This window comes from Aotus nancymaae, unplaced genomic scaffold (assembly GCF_030222135.1).
Source record: "Aotus nancymaae isolate 86718 unplaced genomic scaffold, 86718_ANA_hifiasm-v0.15.2.pri h1tg000067l, whole genome shotgun sequence".
NCBI lineage: Eukaryota > Metazoa > Chordata > Mammalia > Primates > Aotidae > Aotus > Aotus nancymaae.
Window position 1 is genome coordinate 19,814,925 of NW_026988482.1, and position 22,170 is coordinate 19,837,094.

Below are 22,170 nucleotides of genomic sequence, written 5' to 3' on the forward strand. Positions count from 1 at the left end.
CCAGTGACACACAGGAAGTTACTGTGGTGTTGGGGTTTCAGTGTCAGGAGTCTCCTCTCCTCCTCTGGCATTTCTGCTACTATGCCAGGCTGGCTCCTTTCAGTAGACATAACATCATTGAAAAATATCACAGGTGCCCCTGTGGAGAGCAGAGCAGATAGCCATCAAAATTACAAAAGCTTCTGCTCTTTGGCCCAACATTTCCACTTGAAGGCATTCGATTCTCCTATAGATACACTCACACTAGGGTAAAATGATCTCTGTACCAACTTACTCTTTGCAGCACTGATTGTAATAGGGAAATATTGGAAGCAACTCAGATGCCTGTGGATGGGAGGTGAGCTACATACATTAGGGACCATCCACACAGACTCTGTGTAGCTGTGAAAAGACTGGGCCACCTCTCCATGTGCAACAGGAACAGCTCCATCTTGCCAGGCGTGGTAGCTCATACCTCTAATCCCAGTACTTCGGGAGATGAAGGTGGGCAGATCCCTTGAGCCTAGGAGTTCGAGACCACACAGTGGTCTGGACAACACAGTGATTGCTCTCATTTGTGTAAATAAAACAAAGTAATACATTATTTGCTTCTCAGTGTATGCAACGTCTTTGGAAAGAGCTAAAAGAAACTGGTAGTAGGATGCATCAAGTGACCGGGGGGCACTTTTTCAATTTTGAACCATCTGAATGCATTATGTATTCAAAATGTAAAACAAAAAACTCACAAGCATCTCTTACTTTTTCAACTCAAAGAAAAGAGAGCAAGAAGAAAACCATCAAGTCAGTAAAGATTAGCCTCTGTTCCTAGACTTGATCTTGATGGTAACCAGAATGTCAGGCCACATGTGGTGGAGGTCATAGGGTCCTGGCTTTTGGTAACCCATTGTCAGGCTCATATAACAGACAAGGAGGTGCCATTCTCTATTTTCTGTCCCTTTTACAACAGCTCATCTTGGCTCCTGATTTCCTAGGTCTGATATGGAAGGTTCCGGGATTTTATTATTTCTAATCAACATCCCCTTCCCAAACCCTGCCCCTTGGCAGCCACAGCAGGGTCACATCTAGCCCAGGATCACATAAAAAGGGCTGTTTTCTCCCCCTGAGGACCAACGCTGTGGAAGCACCTGGCATCAGCGACAGTCTTCCCCGGCATTGCAGGAGAGAAGCCAAAGGGACGATGGACACATCAAAAGGTGAGTGGGTGAGATCTCCATAGAGCTCCGCGTGCTCCTCCAGCCAGCTGGCCCTAAACCACTCTTTTGCCTCTGCCGGGTGCCTGGGGCCATTGCCCTCTCACTCTAACTTGTGGCCTTTGTGCTGCTTCCTCTCTGTCTCATCTCTTTTTACAAAACAAAAAAACAAACTTTTCATTTAGGCATAATTTCAGATTGACAAAAAGACTGCAAAAATAATAAGGAGAATTCCCATATATCTTTTATCCAGATTTCCTAAATGACTAATGCATTTTCTTTATCCTTCTTGATCAATCAGTGGACAAATAAATGACATAGATGATAAAGACAGACCGATAGATAGACAAATCGGTTTTTGTTTTTTTAACTCTTGAGTGTGAGTTGCAGACATTACATAGTTAAATACTTTGGTGTGTATTTCCTATAAACAAGGACGTTCTCTTATGTAGCCAATACAATTATGAAAACCAGGACATGAACACCATTTCAGTACTATTATCCAACCCGTAGATTTTATGTGGATTTCACTAGTTGTCCCAGTAATGTCACGTATAGCAGAAGAAAATCCTGTGTCGGGCTTTGCATTCCGTTTTCGTGCCTCTTTGTTCTCCTTTGTCTGGAACAGTTCATCTGTTCTTGAAGCTTCATGACTTGAACGTTTTTGAGGAGTACAGACCAGTTATTTTGTAGAGTGTGTCTCTCAGTGCGTCTTGTCCTTTCTCAAGGTCACCTGATGGATTTCCCTACTGCAGAGTGTCACTGCTTCTCAGAGTGGGGAATACCAGAGGGGGCTCATGTGCCAGGCTCTATGTCCCATGAGGATGCAGCTTCCTACCACCACCAAGAGCAGGCACCAGAGCCCCCAGTATTACTTCAGGGAGCCTGGGTGCTGCCAGGGAACAATGAGACTGGGTTTGAACCCCTCTGCCAACTCCCCAGCCCCCAGGCCCTCTGTGACTTCCCAGCAGGGTTCGCTCAGCAGCCTCCTCTCTTACTTGAGAAGCTGCTTGATAGCTAAGGAATGGCTGCTCTGACACTCTGCAAAGGTACTAAGCCAGACCCTCCTGGTGTCCAGCTTCTCCTTTTTTGGAGGGTGACATTTAAAAAGAAATCAGACTCTTTAGTCCCAAGGCCACAGAGTTTTGAGTTCCTCCTTAGATGGCTGATGCCTCACCTAGACTCAGCCTTGAAGGGTAAAGAGTCCTTGGGACTGAGGAAGTGTGGTGTGGTGTGATGGGAAGCACCTGCTGATTTGAGAGAGAAGATTCACATCTCTGCCATGCACTAAATAGCCCTGTGGCTTTGGGAAAGTCACATCAATCCCATAAACGTGCCGTGTAAGTTACCGAGGACTACCTGAAGGAAAGGCAGCGTCACCTGACCCACACTGTCATTTTAAAGAGGAGCAGCCTGCTCCTTGGGGAGGTCTGATGACTTGCCTGAGGTCCCAGCCATGGGTGGCAGAGCTGGGATGCAAACCCGGTGTGTGTTCATCTCATGCTGCAGCACACTGCCTCCCTGCTGGGCAGTTTGACTTTACTCTCAAGATCTAAATCACCAAAGACAGTCACCTCATGGCCACCAGTGTAGGGGTGTTGGTGGGGGGAGCTGACATCTCCTGAGGTGTCCTTTCTGTTGGGCTTGTGCAAGTAACCATCACACACCTCCTTACAACATTAGTGAGTTGTGATGACTTCACAATGTTTTCATGAATACTATTTCATTTCTTCTTCCAACCACTCTGGGAGGTCAGGACATCCAAATAGGGACCTAGAAAATGATGATATGTGTGGGATAAAGGTAGGATTTCATGTAAGCGGAGGAAATGAGAAATTGTGCAAGTTGTAGTATTAGGACAACTGGTTAGTATTTAGAGAAAAAACAAAGCTAGATCTCTATCTCCTGGTTTACACCATGACAAATCCCAGGAAGGTCAAAGATGAAACTGTAAAGGCATTAGAAGAAAATGAAGGCAATATGAAAAATGGTCTTGGAGTAGAGAAGATGTTACAAAGGAAAACAGAAAACCTAGAAACATAAAGGAAAAGAAAGGTAAAACTGACTACAGAAAAATTTAAAATATATGTGAGACGAAACTTAGAGAGTCAGAGGGAATGGAACTGTGAAGGGTACTTTCAACACATGAGAAATAAATGCTATTCTGTAGTATAAAAAGAGCGCTCACAGATATATAGGAGAATGACCAACATCCCAAAATATACATGGACAAAGAACAGTATTAGGTAGTTCGAAGAAAAGGAAACATAAATTGTAATATATGAAAAGATAACCTTACTTGGAACGAGGGTGGTCATGAAATAAAACTGAAACAGGAGGCCAGGTGCGGTGGCTCATGCATATAATACCAAAAATTTGGGAGGCCGAGGTGGGAGGATTGCTTGAGCCCTGGGAGCCTCCGCCTCCCAGGTTCAAGCCTGGGAAACAGTGAGTCCCTGTCTGCACGAAACAATTAAAAAATTAGCTGCCGCTGGTTACGGTGGCTCATGCCTGTAATCTCAGCACTTTGGGAGGCCAAGGCGGGCAGATTACTTGAGATCAGAAGTTAGAGACAAGCCTGGCCATCATGGTGAAACCCCATCTCTACTAAAAAAATACAAAAATTAGCCAGGCATTGTGGTGCACACCTGTAGTGCCAGCTACTCAGGAGACTGATGCATGAGAATCGCTTGAACCTGGAAGGCAGAGGCTGCAGTGACCTAAGACTGCACCACTACACTCCAGCCTGGGTGACAGAGTGAGACTTTGTCTCAAAAATAAATAAATAAATAAAAATAAAAATTAGCCGGGCATGGTGGTATACTTCAGTAGTTCCAGCTACTCAGGTTCAAGACTGCAGTGAGCCATGTGTGTGCCACTGCACTTCAGCCTGGGTGACAGGCCTAGACTCTGTCTCTTAAAAAAAAAAAAAGGGCCGGGCGCAGTGGCTCACGCCTGTAATCCCAGCACTTTGGGAGGCCGAGGCAGGTGTATCACCTGAGGTCAGGAATTCGAGACCAGCCTGACCAACATGGTGAAACCCCATCTCTAAAAATAAATAAATAAATAAATAAGCAAAACAGCACTGAGATTTCATTTTTTCATTTATCAGATTGACCAAGATTAGAAGTTTAATAGTAAAGAGCTTTAAAAAGGCATCTTCTCATCTTTTTGTAGGAGGGTCACTGGTGCAGTCACTAGAAGGCTCTCTTGCAGCATTTACTGAAATTAAAGATGCCCATATCCTGCGACATAGCAGTTCTGCTTTGGAAGATTTCTCTTACAAATATTGCCACACATGAGTGCAAAGATACACGTACAAGGAAGTACATTGTAGCATGTAAGATTTTAAACAATCTACATGTCTATCCACAGGGATAGTAGCTACTAAAAATAACAAGGTTGAAACCAGACTGGGCAGCATAGGGAGACCCCATTTTCATGAAAAATGAAAAAATTAGCTGGGTATGGTGGGGCATGCCTGTAGTGCCAGCTACTCAGGAGGCCGAAGTGGGAGGATTGGTTCAGCCGGGGAAGTCGAGGCTGCAGTGAGCTGTGATCACTCCATTGCACTCCAGCCTGGGCAACAGAATGATGCTGTCTCAAAAAAAAAAATTAAAAAATAAGATCTAGTTGGATGGTTAGGAGATAAATTTCAAGATATGTGTGTGAGAGAGAAAGAGAGAGAAGCAAGGTGCCGAATAGTGTATTGAGAAAGCTCGTGTTTGTGTAACTGAAGTATTGGTTTATGGTAGAGAAAACTGGAAAGATACTTGGATACTTAATATTGATTTTCTCTGGAGAAAGGATCTGAAAGTCTGGGATGGGAGAGAGAGTTAATTTTTGCAATAAGCATTTATTACTTTTATTTTTTTTTTTTTTTGAGACAATGTTTCACTCCATCACCCAGGCTGGAGTGCAGTGATGTGATCTCGGCTCACTGTAGCCTCTGCCTCTCAGGTTCAAGTGATTGTCCTACCTCAGCCTCCTGAGTAGCTGGGATTACAGGCATGTGCCACCATACCCAGCTAATTTTTGTATTTTTAGTAGAGATGGCGTTTCACCATGTTGGCCAGGCTGGTCACGAACTCCTGGTCTCAAGTGATCCACCTACCTCAGCCTCCCAAGTGCTGGGATTACAGGCGTGAGCCACTGCACCCGGCCTTTTCTTTATCCTATTTGTGATTCTTTGTGATTCCTAAATAAGAGGATTCATATCTCTCATTCATTCTAGAAAGTTCTCAACCACCACCTCTTTGCTGCTGCTCCCTAGTCTTGATTCTCTCTTTTCAGAACAACTATAGTATATACTTTAGACCTTTTCATCCAAGACTGCACGTCTCTAAACTGCTTTTCATATTTACTTCTATTCATATTTCTCTAGGTTGTGTTATAGGTATTTGTTTCCAGTCTATTTTCTAGTTCACTGATTCTCTTTCAGTTATGTCTATTTGCCATTTAACTGTGACTTTTTTTCATTTCAAGAACCACATTTTTATTTTTAGAAGTTATGTTTGAAAAAACTTATCTGGTTATTCTCAATAGTGGCTTATTTCTTTCTCATAGTTTTGATTCCTTCTCTTATGTCCCTAGCCATTTTTTGACTTGGCTATTTTATGGTCTGTATATATATTTTTAAATATTTTATTTTTGAGACAGAGCCTTGCTCTGTCACCAGGCTGCAGTGCAGTGGCGCAATCTCAGCTCACTGCAACCTCTGCCTCCTGGGTTCAAGTGATTCTTCTACCTCAGCCTCCCGAGTAGCTGGGACCACAGGCGTATGCCACCACGCCCGGCTAATTTTTTTGTATTTTTAATAGAGATGGGGTTTCACTGTGCTGGCCAGGATGATCTCAGTCTCTTGACTTCGTGATCCACCTGCCTCAGCCTTCCAAAGGGCTGGGATTACAGGCGTGAGCCACCGCGCCCGGCCTAAATATTTTATTTTATTTATTATTTTTTGAAGTAAGGTCTCACTCAGTCACCCAGGCTGTAGTGTAGTGGTGTGAATATGGCTCACTGCAGCCTTGACCTCCCAGGCCCAAGTGAAACTCTTTGCCTCAGCCTCCCAAGTAGCTGAGACTGCATGTGCACACCACCATTCTCAGCTAACTAAAAAATTTTTTTTTGTAAAGACAGGGTTTCCCTATGTTGTCCAGACTGGCCTTGAACTCCTGGGCTCAAGGGATCCTCCTGCCTCAGCCTCCCAAAGTGCTGGGATTACAGGCATGAGCCACTGCACCTGGTCCATAGTCTCTATACATTATTTTATAGTCTGTATATTATCTGATTTCTAGGAAGAATACTTGTGTGGTTTCTGCTGAAATAGTGGATTTTTTGTTTTAAAATTTAGGGCTATAAGCTCATCTTGAGTGTGACTTTATCTGTGGGAATTCCATAAAACTTTGGTGGAGAATAAATCACTCCAAAGAGGATTGGCATTTATCCCCTAAACCAGTGACAACTGTGACTAGGAGTCAATTTATGCCTATGAGCCAAGGACAACTGTTTATTTTATTTTCTTAGTTTGGGGGAATCCCAGACCTCTACAGAGAGAGGTGATGTTTCAAATTTTTCATAACTGGTATGCATTCTGCTGAGCCTGCGCTCCCACAAGCAGTCAAGGAAGGACACTGTCCAGCAGTGCCTGCTGGCAGGTGGCGGTAGCCTCAGGCAGCAATATGGACACTGTGGGGGGGACGTGACTTATTGTGGCAAAAAATACAAAGAAAAATCAGCAAAGGGAAGAGGCACATGGGGTGAGGTCCTGTGGGAACTAGCAGGTGCTTGCAAGAGTCCTCTCCAGTGGAGTCACACAGGATGTGTTCAATTCCTTTAACAATTAGTTGTGACATGTTTTTTTTCTGTCTCATTCAGCAATCATAACTTTACTTTTTTTCAGTAATCTCTTATGCTCATCCACACCTTTCATCTGGAACGGTTGTTTGCAAGAACTGTCAGAAGTAAATTTCTATTTTCTAAGTGGTCCAGTCTCAGGTGTTCCATCACAGCAGCACAAATGGGCTAAGATGCTCCAGCTAGCCATGGGCCCACCCCAAGATTTTAGCCCAAAAAGGGGAGACACCTGGGAAGGTAGATTGTCTGCCAGGTGGCCTCCCTGCTGGAGGGAGCAGGTTCCCAGGCCCTGTGCAGCAGTGCAGAAGGAAGGCCGCTTGCTGGGGGCTTGCCTTCCTGGAGAACACTTGTCCAGACCCCCAATCCCAAAGCCACTCCAGCAAGAATGAGCTGTGCTGTCTCCAAACACATCACTGGCCACATCCCCAAGGTAGCCCTCTGATGTGGGTGTGACCACTCCATCCATTTTGTAGTCACGAAAGCCCACGTGTTCATGGCTGGCCTCCATGATCTCTGCAGAGGATGAGTTTCCTCTGTGGGCGAGCCCTCAGGAGCAGGGGAAGATCCCTGCATCTCACCTTAGTTTACCTCACAGGCCACAGTGGGGCTTCCTAATCTAGGGGTTCTCAATGTGTGCTCCCTGGGCCAGCAGTGTCAGCGTCATCAAGGAAGCTGCTGGAGAGGTGAATTCTCAGCCACACCCCAGATGTGCTGAATCAGAAACTCGGGGTGGGCCCGGCAGTCTGTGTTTTACCACGCCCTCTGCCCACTGGAATTGCCTGGACAGCGTTGAAAACAGAGGCTCTGCCCCACTCAGATCAATTGTATTCGAGTCGCTGGGGGAAAACATACACAGTTTTATGCTCCCCCCAGGTCGTTTCAATGTGCAGCCAAAACACATTTCCCTTCATGACTCATGAGCCTGGGAATAGTTTAATTTTAGATAAAGGGGAGGGGTTTGGGTTCCAATCTGAGGTAACACAAAGAAATGTCATTTTAACAGACACATGGTAAGAAATACATGGGTTACAGAAAAGGGTGTATTATTCATGTGGAGAGTATTTCTTTTACCGGATGTACTTTTCACTTCAGCATTGAAGAAAAACATCCCCTCTTTTCTTTCGGTGGGGGGAACGGAGTCTCCCTCTGTCACCCAGTCTGGAGTGCATTGGCTCAATCTTGGCTCCTGACCTCAGGTGATCCGCCCGTCAGCCTCCCGAAGGGCTGGGATTACAGGAGTGAGCCACTGCATCCGGCCTTAAAAGTCCCATTTATAATGCAAGTGGTCTTGGCCTTGGATCACGGGAACTCCTTGGTGCTTCTTCCTCTATGTGGAGCTTCTTCCTCTATTTGGATCAAAAGGCTTCACCCCAGCCACTTTGCACCCCACCCTTCCTTCAGGATGTGACTCTCGCCTTGGGATGGTGTCTGATTGAAAGCAGATGGGAGTCTGGGCTGAACAGGAAGGGGAGCAACCCCAGGGGTCATCTGTTCCCTCCTCAGTTTGCCCGATTCCCTCTCCCTCTAGCTTCTGTGTTGATTAATGGAGAGCACCATGGCTCCAGCTTTTTCCTGAGGCCATGTCTGCAGAGAGGGGTAGTTGGGGAGGGGGCCTTGCTTAACAGCCACTCACAGACTCACTCTGAGACTCCAGTTTCCTTACCTGTAAGATGGGCGTGTATCTACCTACCTTTCGGGGTTACATGACTGAGCACTTGAGTCCACTGCTCTCAGCTCATCCCCATGTAACCCCACAAGGTAGGTACGTGCACGCTTCTCTTACAGGTGAGGAAACTGAGTCTCAGACAGATTCATAGCCAGCCAGAGGTGGAGCAGGGATGCCCGACTTGAAAGCCCGGCTCTGCCTCCACACAGTCAGATTTTAAACCCAGGAGCAGGTGATCAGGGAATAAACATTTTCTGTGCTCTTTCTCCACGTGCTGTGTTGCTGACAGAGCTGCAGGTTCTCCATGTTGACTTCTTGAAGCAGGAGAACGATGTTTCTCGCCACACAAGGTCCTGTATTCCGGCGAGGGCAGGTGTTTCACGTGCAGCTGGCACTGAACCAACCCCTGTAATCCTACCATGAACTGAAACTGCAATTCAGCACAGGTGAAGCCTCAGGGCCCTACTCATGGGCTTGGGGGAGGGACCACACAGGTCCCTGGATGCTGAAGCGGCCCTTTCCGGCCAGTCTGAGCCAGAAGTGCCTTCCCCTCCCTGATCCCCAGTTTCTCCATCTGTGAAGTGGAAATATTAGGAGGTATGATGAGAGTAGAATGGGAAGCTTAGTCAGGACCTGGCACACAGTGAGGCTTCGATTCCTTGGCTAAGCAGGGGAGGGGCCAGAGCAGAGAGAGGAGGCGACTCAGCGGGCATCTGCTGTGGTGGGGTCTGGAACATTGTGTAGAGATCAATCATAGGACTGAGGTGTGCTGACACCATAGCTGGGTGGGCTGGAGGCAAGCAGTAATAATGATTAAAATATCACATTTTGGTTGCAAAGATAATAGGAAAACGCTCACACATTTGTTATAGTTAGGTAAATATGTGTGCATAAGTACAACTAGGGAAACAGAGAAAATGTATTAGATCTTGTGGTAGGATAATGGAGGAGGGTCTTCTTTAATGTTGTTTTTAAGTTTTAAAAATAGTTCAAGTAAGCCAGGCATGGTGGCTCATGCCTGTAATCCCAGCACTTTGGGAGGCTGAGGCAGGCAGATCATCTGAGGTCAGGAGTTCAAGACCAGCCTGGCCAACATGGTGAAACCCCATCTCTACTAAAAATACAAAAATTAGTAGGGCATAGTGATGGGTGCCTGTAATCCCAGCTACTCAGGAGACTGAGGTAGGAGAATCGCTTGAACCTGGGAGGCAGAGGTTACAGTGAGGTGAGATAGCACCATTGCACTTCATCCTGGCGACAAGAGTGAAACTCTGTCTCCAAAAAAAAAAAAAAAATTAGATCAAGTAGATCTGCTTACAAGAGGGCATCCAATAGCACTTCCTGGGAGAGAGCTCCTTTTGCTCCTTCTCTGAGTGAATGACAGGCATAGGGTCTCCTCCACCATGCTGGTGGAGATCAGTCAGAACAGCCTCCATTCCCTTCATCCAGTATGAAATAAGTACCTACTGTGTGCTGTGCCATGAGCTGCCTGCTCAACCATGGACTGGGACCTTGCTGTCACTGACTTCGGTGACTTTATACTGGCCCTGAGTCCATGTGCATTCCCTCACCCAGAATTTCCTGAGCACCTGCCACACGTCAGGTGTTGCACTGAGCACTCTCCATGTGTGATGCAGTGAGACTCGCTCACTCAGCAAGTGTTTGTTGAGTACCTACTTTGTGCCAGGGAACCCAGAGGTAAAGCGGTCCCTGCCTCCTAGACCTGACCGTACTAGCAGAGAAAGCAACAAATGAACAAAAGATAATTTCAGACAGGACCAAATATGATGAAGAAACCAACACAAGAGGCTCCTCCAGCAAGAGAGAAAGCAGCAGGTCAGGGCGGGGCTGACTCTGTCGGGGTTGGAAGGACTGCCTTGGGAAGTGACCCTGCTGAGACCCACGTCCCACGCAGGAGCCACCACGTGAACAGCTGAGAGCAGGGTGTTCCCAGCCACAAGCATGGCAAGTGCCAGGGCCCTGAGGAGACAACACTTTTGGTCATGTGCTGTTTGTCACGAGCTAACTCTCTGGGGATCAGAAACCCAGTCATGACAGGGAGGAAAAGGGGGAGTTGGAGAGAAGCCTCACTGAGGGTCACCTGCAGGCTATGGAAACAGGTTGGGTTTGGTTCCATTAGTCCCTGGAGCTCATAACATAACCTGGCTGACCTTTCAAAGAAGATCCTGCGACAGTGTGCAGGGTAGGCAGTGGCATCTGCCTCCTCCAGATGACAGGAATAAAGGTTAAGCTGTTCTCCTGCATTACGCGGAGTGGACCAGCTTGCGGGGCTGTGGCACTAGCCGGTGGGGGTTAAACCAATAGTAACTCCAGTGAGCACGTGACAGAGGCAGGAGCTCTAGGGAGGGCTGGATCTGATGGGAAAAAAGGGAAGATGTGGAGAGGAGGAGGCAGGGGGCTCATCTAAATTGAGTAGAAAACTGAAACTGGTCATGTAGGGCAGAGGAAGGCACCTGCAGAATTAGAGAAGCTGGACCCAGGGAGCCAGGGGACAAATAAGCCTGGACAGGAGGGATGGGGGCCTCGTGAGTGGGCAGTAGGTGCCCCTGAAGCAGGGGAGATTGTCTCGGGGGTGGCCCATGGCTGGGCCGATTTCAAGACTCTGTTCCCTTTTCGTGTCTCCAGGGCCGAATCCTAGTATCGCCAGACACACCCTGGTGGAGCTTGACCCGAGGACGCGCTCAGACCACCACAACTGGCAGGCCTCCCTTCACGATGAGTCTGGCAAAGAGGTGAGCACCCACCAGGCTGGCGGATTCCTCCTAATGGGAGTAGCCCCTATCTGCTTTGTCACCTGTCTGTTGGTAATGTGGTTTAAAGCCACCCACAGCAGAGCATGACAGAGGGGTCATGTCTCCGAACGTCTGTTTCCCCGCTCCGCCTCCTCCAAGCACACAGTACCTCTGACTGTGGCCAAACCCCTACCTGTCACCCTTCTCCTTTTCATTTCAAAGGGAACAATGTTCACTGGAGGACACGAGCGGAGAGAAGTACATAAAAATAACCAGTGGTTCCACCAGTTAAGTTACCCATCCTTCCTGCCAGGCTTTTCTATGTCATGGTCAAATACAAAGTGGGGGTAGTCCACCTCGAGCTTCATTCGCTTGACAAGGCCTAATGAACGCTTTCCACAGTGGCTCCTGCCCACGAGTCTGGGCTTACGGTGGCTGGTTTTCCACCCTTTTGGGGAGCGCTGGGTGTTCACAGTTGTCTACAGTTTTCATCTCTCAGCCAGATCTTCGGACTAGCTTGTGGATATTTCCTTAGGCTAAATCCCTAGAAGTTTAATGCTAGGCTAATGCCATGATTTTAAAATGGCAATTACATTGGGTTTTTGTAGAAGCAGAGTCTGCTGGTGGAAATGAGATGAATGGGCCAGCTGCTGCTGGAATCCCCCCTAGTGCCCCAGGCTCTTCCTTCCTCTCCCTCCCATCCAGATCCCAGACTCCCAACCACAATTTTGCATTTGAGTGTTTTTTAGGGTATCAAGAAAATCTCTCCTGAGGTGGGCATGGGGTGTGGGCAGGAGCTGCATTTCTTTACTCAAAAAATGTTATTTTAAAAGTTTTTAAAATTGACATATAACACACGTAAAGGACACAAATCTTAACGGTTTGTGTAATGAATTTTTACATATGAATAGAGCCGTGGGACCACCACCCAGATGGTGGAGGACATTTCCTGCACCCTGGAAGGCCGGTTCTCCTGGGCTCCATTGTAATGAACACTGAGGGCACAACCTCTTCCCCCTTGCCACAAGAAGGTTATCGGGAGTTAGCCTTGTGGATTCTGGAGTTGTAGCACAGTGAGGGTGATCCCAGCTCTACCTCTTGGGCCACCTCTGTGAACCTATTTGCCCACCAGCAAAATGATGACAGTGAAACATTTATATATATTAGCTTGTTTAGTTTTCACAATGCTCCCACAAAGGAGGGGATCTGTTATTCCAAATTCTTAAAGAAGAAAACAGGCACAGGAGAGGTTAAGTAACCAGACAAGGTAATACAGCCAGTAAGAGGTAGAGCTGGCTAGCCTGGGCAACACAGGGATACCCCATCTCTACTTAAAAAAAAAAAAAAAGGAAATAATTATCCAGATGTGGTGGTGAGCACCTGTAGTTCCAACTAGTTGGGAGGCTGAGGTAGGAGAATTGCTTGACCCCGGGAGTTCAATGCTGCAATGAGCCGTGTTTGTGCCATTGCACTCCAGCGTGGGTGACAGAGAAAGACTCTGTCTCAAAAAAAGCGGGGGAGGGTGGAATTGGGATTTGAACTGAGAGCCTCTTCCTCCTGTGAGTTATCTTATAATAATAAGCACTTCATGGGAGGATCTTGGACCACAGTGAAAGTGTTTTGTGACAATGATGAGAATTATTGTTGGTACCATTGTGGCTACAGCAATTTTGATTTATCCTAATTATCTCTTTAGGTATTATTTATCCTAAAAGGCTGGATAAAGGCCTGGACACCCTTGGACCAATGGCCCTCTGGGACTCTGGCTGCTTGTATTCCAAGAGAAAGGTGTTTTTTGCTCCAAAGACAGCTGACATTTAACCTTTCCTCTGAAGTTCCAGGTACTGAGCTAGACACCTGTCTTAGTCCATTTTGCACTGCTCTAAAGAAATGCCAGAGACTGTTAATTTATAAAGAAAAGGAGCTTAATTGACTCACAGTTCCACATGGCTGGGGACACCTCAGGAAACTTACAATCATGGCAGAAGGGGAAGCAGGCACATTTTACATGGTAACAGGTGAGAGAGAACAAGAGCAGGGAAAACTGTCTTATAAAACCATCAGCTCCGGTGAGAATTCACTCACTATCATGAGAACAGCATGGGGGAAACTACCTTCATGATCTAGTCACCTCCCACTGGGTCCCTCCCTCAACATGTGGGGATTATTGGGATTACAATTCTAGGTGAGATTTGGGTGGGGACACGGAGCCAACTATGTCAGCACCTTATGTGTGTTTTATCTACAGCATTTTCCCAGCAACCTGGAGATAGTATCACCCTCAGGCTGTGGTGAAGGGAGTGAAGTTCGGGGAGGTGAAAATGTCCACCAGCTTCTCGAGTCCAGTGTGTCTAGGGCTCTTGAAGGACTTGCCAAAGCCTCATGCTGTGTGCGGTTGCTTTTCTGTCGCATGCATCCTTCCCTTGCAAGAGCACTCCTGGCTGTCCAGGGTCCTGACCATTCCTCGTCTCTGGGCTGGTTCCAGATGGGATGATTTGTTAGGACTGATGGATTTTTCTGGGAAGCATTTGTAGGATTTGGGATCTGGCCAGAGGGTATGGTGTCCACCTTATCTTGTGGTTTGCTCAGGTCACAGTGGCTGTCACCAGCACCCCCAATGCCATCGTGGGGCGTTACCAACTACATGTGAAAACTGGAAGCCGCATCCTTCCTTAAGTCTGAAGAAAACTTCCTATACCTTCTCTTCATCCCGTGGTGTAAAGGTACTACGAATCTCAGGTCTGCTGGGGAGTGGTAGGTGCCCCTGGCAAAACCTGTTGTGTGTAATGCATAGTCTATGAGCTTTTGTTTGCTCTCAAGGTACTTGCAAACTAGTTTAAGAGATGTGACCCAGGAACAGATCATGGACACCATTGGAGCATTTTCTTTGTGACCAGGCTCTTTAGAATGGAGGTCTTTATTCCCCATTTCCACTTCTCTCTAATGCCTTGCCCTGCCCCAGCACGCTTCTGCCTCCACCACTGTACAGAGGCTGCCTTGGTGGGGGTGGGGAGGGACAAACAAGGACTTCTTCCTTGCCAACTCTGGGGCAGAGCCTGAATTGCGGATGGTTTCTCCCTTCTGCTCCCTTAGTTCTGTTCTCTTCTCTCCACTTCCTCATGTACCAGCTCACTTCTTCCTGTGGCTACACTGGAACCTTTATACAAATGGCACTCGAGGCTACTTCCACCATTGCCAGCACCAGCTTCTCTCCAGAGGGTGCTGGGCATCTTGTTGCAGCCTGAAATGCAGCACATTCTGTGTCAACCCTTTTCCACACCTGCCCCTCCTCCTGCGGCCCTCTTGAAGTCAAAAGCCATCAGGTGCCCATGCTAGAAGCCAAGGAGCTCTTTTTTTAAACTTGTATTTGGAAATGATTTTGGGTACAAGAATAACCTGTACCCTTTATCCAGGCTCACCTATTGTTAACATTTTGCCCCATTTACTTAATCATTTTCCCTCCCTCCCTCCTCTACACACACACACGCGTGCGAGCTTTTTATTTTTGAACCATTTGTTAGTAAGTTACATATAAGTTGCTTCTTTACCCCTAAACCCTTTAAGGTATATTCCCTAATAACAGGGATATTCTCTCATATAACCACAGGACAGTTATCAACTTCAGTAAATTAAGTGTTAGCATAACACTTTCATCTACTATCTATATTCCAGTTTGGACACTTGATTATTTATTTATTTATTTTTGAGATGGAGTTTCACTGTTGTTGCCCAGGCTGGAGTGCAGTCGCGCCATCTCAGCTCGCTGAAACCTCGCCTCCTTGGTTCAGGTGATTCTCCTGCCTCAGCCTCCCGAGTAGCTGGGATTATAGGCTCATGCCACCACGCCCAGCTAACTTTTGTATTTTTAGTAGCGATGAGGTTTCACCATGTTGGCCAGACTGGTCTCGAACTCCCGACCTGAGGTGATCCACCCGCCTTGGCCTTCCATAGTTCTGGGATTACAGGTGTGAGCCACCACACCCAGCCGGTCAGTTGATTTTATCATGTTCTTTATAACGTTTTTTTCCCTCCAAAACAGGATCCAGTCCAGAATCATATTTTGCATATAGTTATGTTTCTTTACCTCCTTTAATCTAGAACAATTTCTCAGCCTTTGTCTTTTTTGACATATTTTTGAGGAATAGAAGTCCCCCTTTTAACAGATCATTCGTCATTTTGGGTCTGATGATTTGTCATCTTTAGATTCAGGTTACTCAATCCTTGCTGGATATCATGTAAATGACATGTTTCTCAGAAAATCATATCTGGAGGCACACAGCGTCTGCCTGCCCCTCGCTGGGAATGTTGAATATGATCATTAGGTCAGGCGTGGTCCAGTTTTTCTGCTATATAGTTACTATATAATTTTTTGTAATGAGTAATCTATGTGGACACACTTTAAGACCATCCAAATATCCTGATCCTCATCAAAATTCTCCACCCCTAGATTTAGCATCCACTGATGGTTCTTGCTTCAACCATTCTTCACTGTGATGGCTGCACAGTGATTTTCCACAGCCAGCTCTCCACCATGTTTACCTGCTACCGCCTGACATTTCCTGTAGGCAGAGCCCTCCCTTCACCCCCATCTATCTCTCTCTCCACCATCTGTATGGACTCATGAACTCTCTCTTTTCAGTGGTTTATGATTCATCCTTTTCTTAACTCATGCTTAAATTGCTCCATATTTTCCCAGGGGAAGTTCCCTACAGCTGGCTCAGGAAGTTCTTTTGATACCTTCCCTCCTGCCCACCTCCCTCCCGAAACATTGGCTGTTCCAAGTCCCTCACAAAGATCTTGAAGATCCCCCAGCACAGACAGTCCCCAGTGGCAAGCATGCCGCTGTCCCAGGGTGTGCCATAACCTCTGTGGATGTGTGGTTTGCTTCAGAGGACACAGTTTTCATGCCTGACGAGGAGGAGCGTAAAGAGTACATCCTCAACGGCACGGGTGGCCATTATGTGGGGGTTGCCAGAAGTATCAAATACAGGGGCTGTCTTTGTACAGCTGGAGAAACAGAGGCAAGGGGTTGGTCTGAGGTTACTTGGAAAATCTATGGAATCGAGTTATCTTCATTTTAAATTGCAAGTCCTAGTAATAAAGACAAAATCGGCCCAGTAAAGGGAAAATAGATTAGCTCAGTAGTTCTCAAACTTTTAAAAAATACGTATTTATTTACTTATTTTGAGACAGAGTCTTGCTCTGTCACCCAGGCTGGAGTATAGTGGTGTGATCTCGGGTCACTACAACCTCCCAGGTTCAAGCAATTCTTCTATCTCAGCCTCCTAATTAGCTGGGACTACAGGTGCACGCCACCATGCCTGGCTAATTTTTGTATTTTTAGTAGAGATGGGGTTTCACTATATTGGTCAGGCTGGTCTCGAACTCCTAACCTCAGGTGATCCACCTGCCATGGCCTCCTAAACTCTTGGGATTACAGGCATGAGCCACTATGCCTGGCCTTTATTTTTTATTTTTTTGAGATGGAGTTTCACCCTTGTTGCCCAGGCTGGAGTGCAATGGTGTTATCTTGGCTCACTGCAACCTTTGCCTCCTGGGTTCAAGTTCAGGATTCTCCTGTCTCAGCCTCCCGAGTAGCTGGGATTGAAGGCTCCTGCCACCATGTCTGGATAATTTTTTGTATTTTTAGTAGAGACAGGGTTTCACCACGTTGGCCAGGCTGGTCTCGACCTCCTGACTTGTGGTGATCCACCTGCCTTGGCCTCTCAGAGTGCTGGGATTACAGGCATGAGCCACCGCACCCTGCCTCAAACTTTTTTTTTTTTTTTTAAAGCAGTCTGACCCTTCAGAAAGAAACTTCATGTAACACCTCATAATGTAAAGCAGAACTGCTCCAGCTGAAGTGTTCCCAGAGAACAGCCTGCCCTTGGCTCCCTGACACCTCTGCCTCACTCCTGCAGACCCTGAAGTAGATGTCTCTCAAGGTTCTTCTAGGAACAAGTCTCAGTTTGTCTGTGAACCTCGTCCCAGGGATAGCAAATTCACCTGCCCACAGGGCCGGAGAGTGAACAGGGCTGTCTGATTGGGAAGGTGGGGACCCAGAGACATGAGCATACAGCTCCCTAAAGGCATTCAGGTTAAAACTTAAACATACTCCTCAGACCCCACACTCCTGATTCCTCCAGCTGCAGTGTGACTTCACATGGCCCTGAAGGCAAAAAGTGCTGTTAAAAGTGAAAACAGCTTCCACGTTTCTCCAGAGATCAGGCATTGCCTTTATAATAGGGGGTGAGGGTGGTGGGAGGTGGCCTCCAGAGGTGGGAGGAGCAGGTGACACACCCTGCACTCCCCTACACTCTGCAGAAAGATTCTCAGCAGGGCAATGTTGGGGGCTTTTTCCATTCAGGGAGTCCAAGTAGCATTTGCTGAGGTGGGACAGTAGCCATGGCAACCAGGCAGTGAATAGCCCAGTGCCACTATCTGCCTGAGAGGCAGAGGACTGATTTTTACCAAGTTGTCAAATGACTAATAAGGAGACCTCTCTATCCACAGGCTAGAAATTCAAAAGAGAGCTCTTAGAATGGAAATGTTCTTATTAGCTCAGATCCATAGCAACAGCTTGCATTCGTTTTAGGCACAGTGCTAAGTACTTTGCCTGGATTATTTCATTTAATCTTTGCAATACCCTTAGGAGATAAGTGCTGTTTTTATCCCCAGTTTTCTAGGAAATGGAGCCACAGAGAACTGAAGTGACTTGCACAGGGTCACATAGCTCCAGGGTGCGATCCCAGGAATCAGACCCAGACTGTGTGTCTCTGTGCTCTACTGGGAACTCATGTGCTGGGATGAGTTTAATAGGCAGTGTGACTTCCTATTACTGGGATGGAGGATTCCTGACACTCTTCAAGTCAAAGCTGAGATGTGCCCCTCTTTACAGGATAGTTAAGGACGGCCTAGGAAATGAGCACCCAGGTGCTTCTTGGGCAAAGCTTGCTTTCCAGTCCTGTTTGAGTTTGAGATTCGTTGCTGCCACTGGGTCCAGGCTAGGTGAGCTGGGGAATCCCAGTGAGAGTCACCACCCTTGGCTTCCCCTCAGGTGTCTTCTGCTGTGGGCCATCGCCACTGGCTGCCATCTGCAAAGATGACATCTTTATAGTCTATGACACCAGATTCGTCTTCTCAGAAGTGAATGGTGACAGGCTCATCTGGTTGGTGAAGACAGTGAATGGGCAGGAAGAGTTACACTTAATATCGATGGAGACCGCAAACATCGGGAAAAACATCAGCACCAAGGCAGTGGGCCAAGATAGGCGGAGAGATATCACCTACGAGTACAAGTACCCAGAAGGTGGCCAGCATCACAGTGCTCCTTCTAACCCAGCCCCTGAGTCACCCAGACCATGAAAATAGTCAAGATCAAGGGTGGGTCTGAGCAACATGGTGAAACCCCTTCCCTACCAAAAAAAAAAAAAATACAAAAATTAGCTGGGTGTGGTGGCATGTGCCTGTGGTCCCAGCTACTCAGGAGGCTAAGGTGGGAGGACTGCTTGAACCAGGGAGGTTGAGGTTGCAGTGAGCTATGACCACACCACTGCACTCCAGCCTGGGTGACAGAGCAAGACCCTGTTTCAAGAAAAGGAAAAACAAATCCTAATTGAGGCCTTTGCATTGTTTGAGGAGCTCATTCACCTTGCTAAGCCGGTCCATGCTCCACAGTGCCCAGCAAATTAGATATCTTCTCAGCCTGGCCTTCTGGGCCCTGCAGAGCTGGCTCTGGCTCCCTTCCTGAGTTTAAGTTCATCCCCTAGCCATGCTGCCTGCTGTTTCCTGGAATGACTGGCTGCTTTTGCTGCTGGCCAGACCTCTGCTTATGCTTTCCCCACCTGACTGTCTCTTTTGCAATCTACTATCCACAGGCCCCCGTTGCTCATACACTGCCTCTGTTCTTGATGTTCCTCAATCTGACAGAATTGGTTTTCCCCTGTGGCCCATTTCCCCTGTGGCTGTGGCTCTTGTGCCAAGTGCTAATGAAAAGAAGACAACTCCATACAGCAACCTCAAAGGGTGCAAGAGTCAAGACAGGGGCAAGCTGAGGATGGGATGTGGTAAGAGGAAGGCAGGAAGTAGGGCTCATGGATGAGGGAGCAATTTGATGTGCTGGGGGATGGCAGATCGTATCCATGAGGCTGGGGCTTTTCCCACCCTCCACTGCAGTGTAGTGTCAAGAGGTCAGTTTGGACCTCTGGGCTGATTGTGAGCTTGTGTAGAATCTTGCGCAATGTAGGCCTGCAGTAAATATTTCTTCCATATCAATGAGTCAAGCAATGGCTACCAAGGCAGATCCGGACAAACTGGATGTCTCCACTCTGAAGTCTGTTTGGGTTCAGAATGGATGTGGATGGAGAGCTCTGTAACCAAGCTCAGAAATTCCTGTCCTACAGCTGCCATCTCTGAAAGAAAATCTTATCCCCAAGGTTGTCTTGAAAATGAGCAAACTTGATTAAAAGCAATTAGGTCAGGAAGAATTTTTTATTTTTATTTTTTGGGCAGGGTGACAGAAGTATCAGGGAGAAAGGATAGGATAGAGAGGGAGGCCAGTGGTATCTGTCAACTGCCACACTTGGTGTCCCTCAGGTCTCTGAGGCTCTGTTCATTGTCATTCTTTTTCCTTTCTGTTTCTCAGACCGGATAATCTTAATTGAGCTGTCTTCAAGTTTGCTGATTTTTCTGCAAGCTCTAATCTGCTATTATTGTACTTTTCAACTCCAGAATTTACATTTGGTCCTTTTTAAAAAATAATTTTAATCTCTCTCTTGATATTCTCTGTTTGGGAAGCCACTGGTTCACACACCTTCCTTTAGTTCTTTGAATATGTTTAAAATAACTAATTTAAAGTCTCTGTCTAGTAGGTTCAGTGTCTGGACTTCCTTAGGGGCAGTTTCTATTGACCGTTTCTATGTCCCCCCCAAGCCCCCTCCCCCACCACCATGTATGGCCCGTAGTTTGTTCGTGTGTCTTGAAATGTTTTTGTTGAAAATTGGACATGTTAAAGAATATAATATGGTAACTCTGGAAATCAGATTCCATCCGCCATCCCAGGTTTGTTGTTGTTGCTATTTGTTTAATGACTTCCCTGACATAATTCCAGAAAGTCTGTAATTTTCCTTGTGCACGACCACTGAATTCTCTGCTGTTTGCTGAGTGGTCAGCTAATGATTGGACAGATATTGTCTTAAATTCCTTGAATCTGTAAGACCCCTGGCCTTTGGCAAGGGACTCTGTGTACAAGCTGCGGTACACATTCAATGCTCAGGCAGGCAATTTACAATTCTACCTTCACTTCTTTCTTGTGCAGAGCCTCAGGGTCAGTTAGAGGTAAGAGCTTAGGGCCTTATCAGATCTTTCTCAGACCCTACATTTTCAGGAATCTGAGCTTTTCAAAGCCCCATAGATATTTTGCTTCTCAGATTTTCCTTTTAAGATTTTTGCACCGGGCATGGTGGCTCATGCTTGTAATCCCAGCACTTTGGGAGGCCAAGGCGGGTGGATCACCTGAGGTCAGGAGTTCGAGGCCACCTGGCCAACATGGCAAAAACCCGTCTCTACTAAAAAATACAAAAATTAACTGGGTGTGGTGGCTGGCACCTGTAATCCTAGCTACTCAGGAGGCTGAGGCAGGAGAATTGCTTGAACCCAGGAAGTGGAGGTTGCAGTGAGCCGAGATTGCGCCATTGCACTCCAGCCTGGGAGACAGAGCAAGGCGCCATCTCAAACAAAAAAAAATTTTGGTCAGCTTCTTTTCCCCTCAACTGTTATCGTTGCCTTAGGAAACTGCAATTGTAAACAATTGCTGCAGGTTGTTTGCTTTGTTTGCCTTAACAAATGCTCCAGGAAAAAGGCTGTTGGTAATGAGGGAGCTCTGAGTCAGGTCAATGAGGACAAACTCTGTGAATGAGGGTTTCCAGGGAATCACAGTCAAGTCAAGTAACAACAATTCTCTGATAGTGGGGATTTTAGGGAATTCTAAAACCATTCTGTCCCCTCCAGAGGTGGCTGTGATTTGGTGCTGCTGGTTTTCGAGGCTACTGTGGAGCTGGAAAGAAGGGGAGATGGGAATCAAAATGCCGCAAAACTATTCTTATTGAGATTGTGTGGTTTTTCTTGAATAAATGCTCCTTAGATTATTATAAGCCTTTAATTAATTTCGAGAGTTCTGAAAAAGTTGATTTGATAATTTTTTTTTTTTTTTTTTGAATCAGAGTCTCGCACTGTCACCCGGGCTGGAGTGCAATGGTGTGATCTTGGCTCACTGCAACCTCCACCTCCCGGTACAAGCGATTCTCCTGCCTCAGCCTTTTGAGTGGCTGGGATTATAGGTGCCCGCCACCATGCCCAGATAATTTTTTGCATTTTTAGTAGAGATGGGGTTTCACTATGTTGGCCAGGCTGGTCTTGAACTCTTGACCTCATGATCCGCCCCACCTCAGCATCCCAAAGTTCTGGGATTACAGGCGTGAGCCACCGAGCCAGGCTGATTTGATAATGTTTGCCAGTGTTCTCACTGCTTTTATGGAGAAGCACATTTTTGGAGGTCTTTATTCTGCTATTTCCACTGATGTCAGAATGTGCTTTTACTTAGGAATGGGGATTTGAATGCTCCTCTGTGTGAATCTATAGCTCCTGGGTTCCTGGGATGTCTCTGCAGTCCTGGCCATGCAGATGGGCTCCTTCTGCCACAGTGGTG

The 22,170-nt window shown here is 46.8% G+C and overlaps 1 protein-coding gene across 2 annotated transcripts in view; it reads left to right on the top strand.

The window, feature by feature from the left end:
- TMEM42 (transmembrane protein 42) overlaps positions 1-22,170 on the top strand; it is a 46,770-nt gene that overhangs the window by 15,321 nt on the left and 9,279 nt on the right. The window contains exons 4-8 of one of the 2 annotated variants that reach the window (XM_064366989.1): positions 972-1,193; positions 9,002-9,158; positions 11,359-11,465; positions 13,162-13,306; positions 14,055-14,188. The gene's annotated coding sequence lies outside the window, so the exon portion shown is untranslated. The remainder of the gene's footprint in view (positions 1-971; positions 1,194-9,001; positions 9,159-11,358; positions 11,466-13,161; positions 13,307-14,054; positions 14,189-22,170) is intronic. The other variant, XM_064366990.1, reaches the window with a different exon arrangement.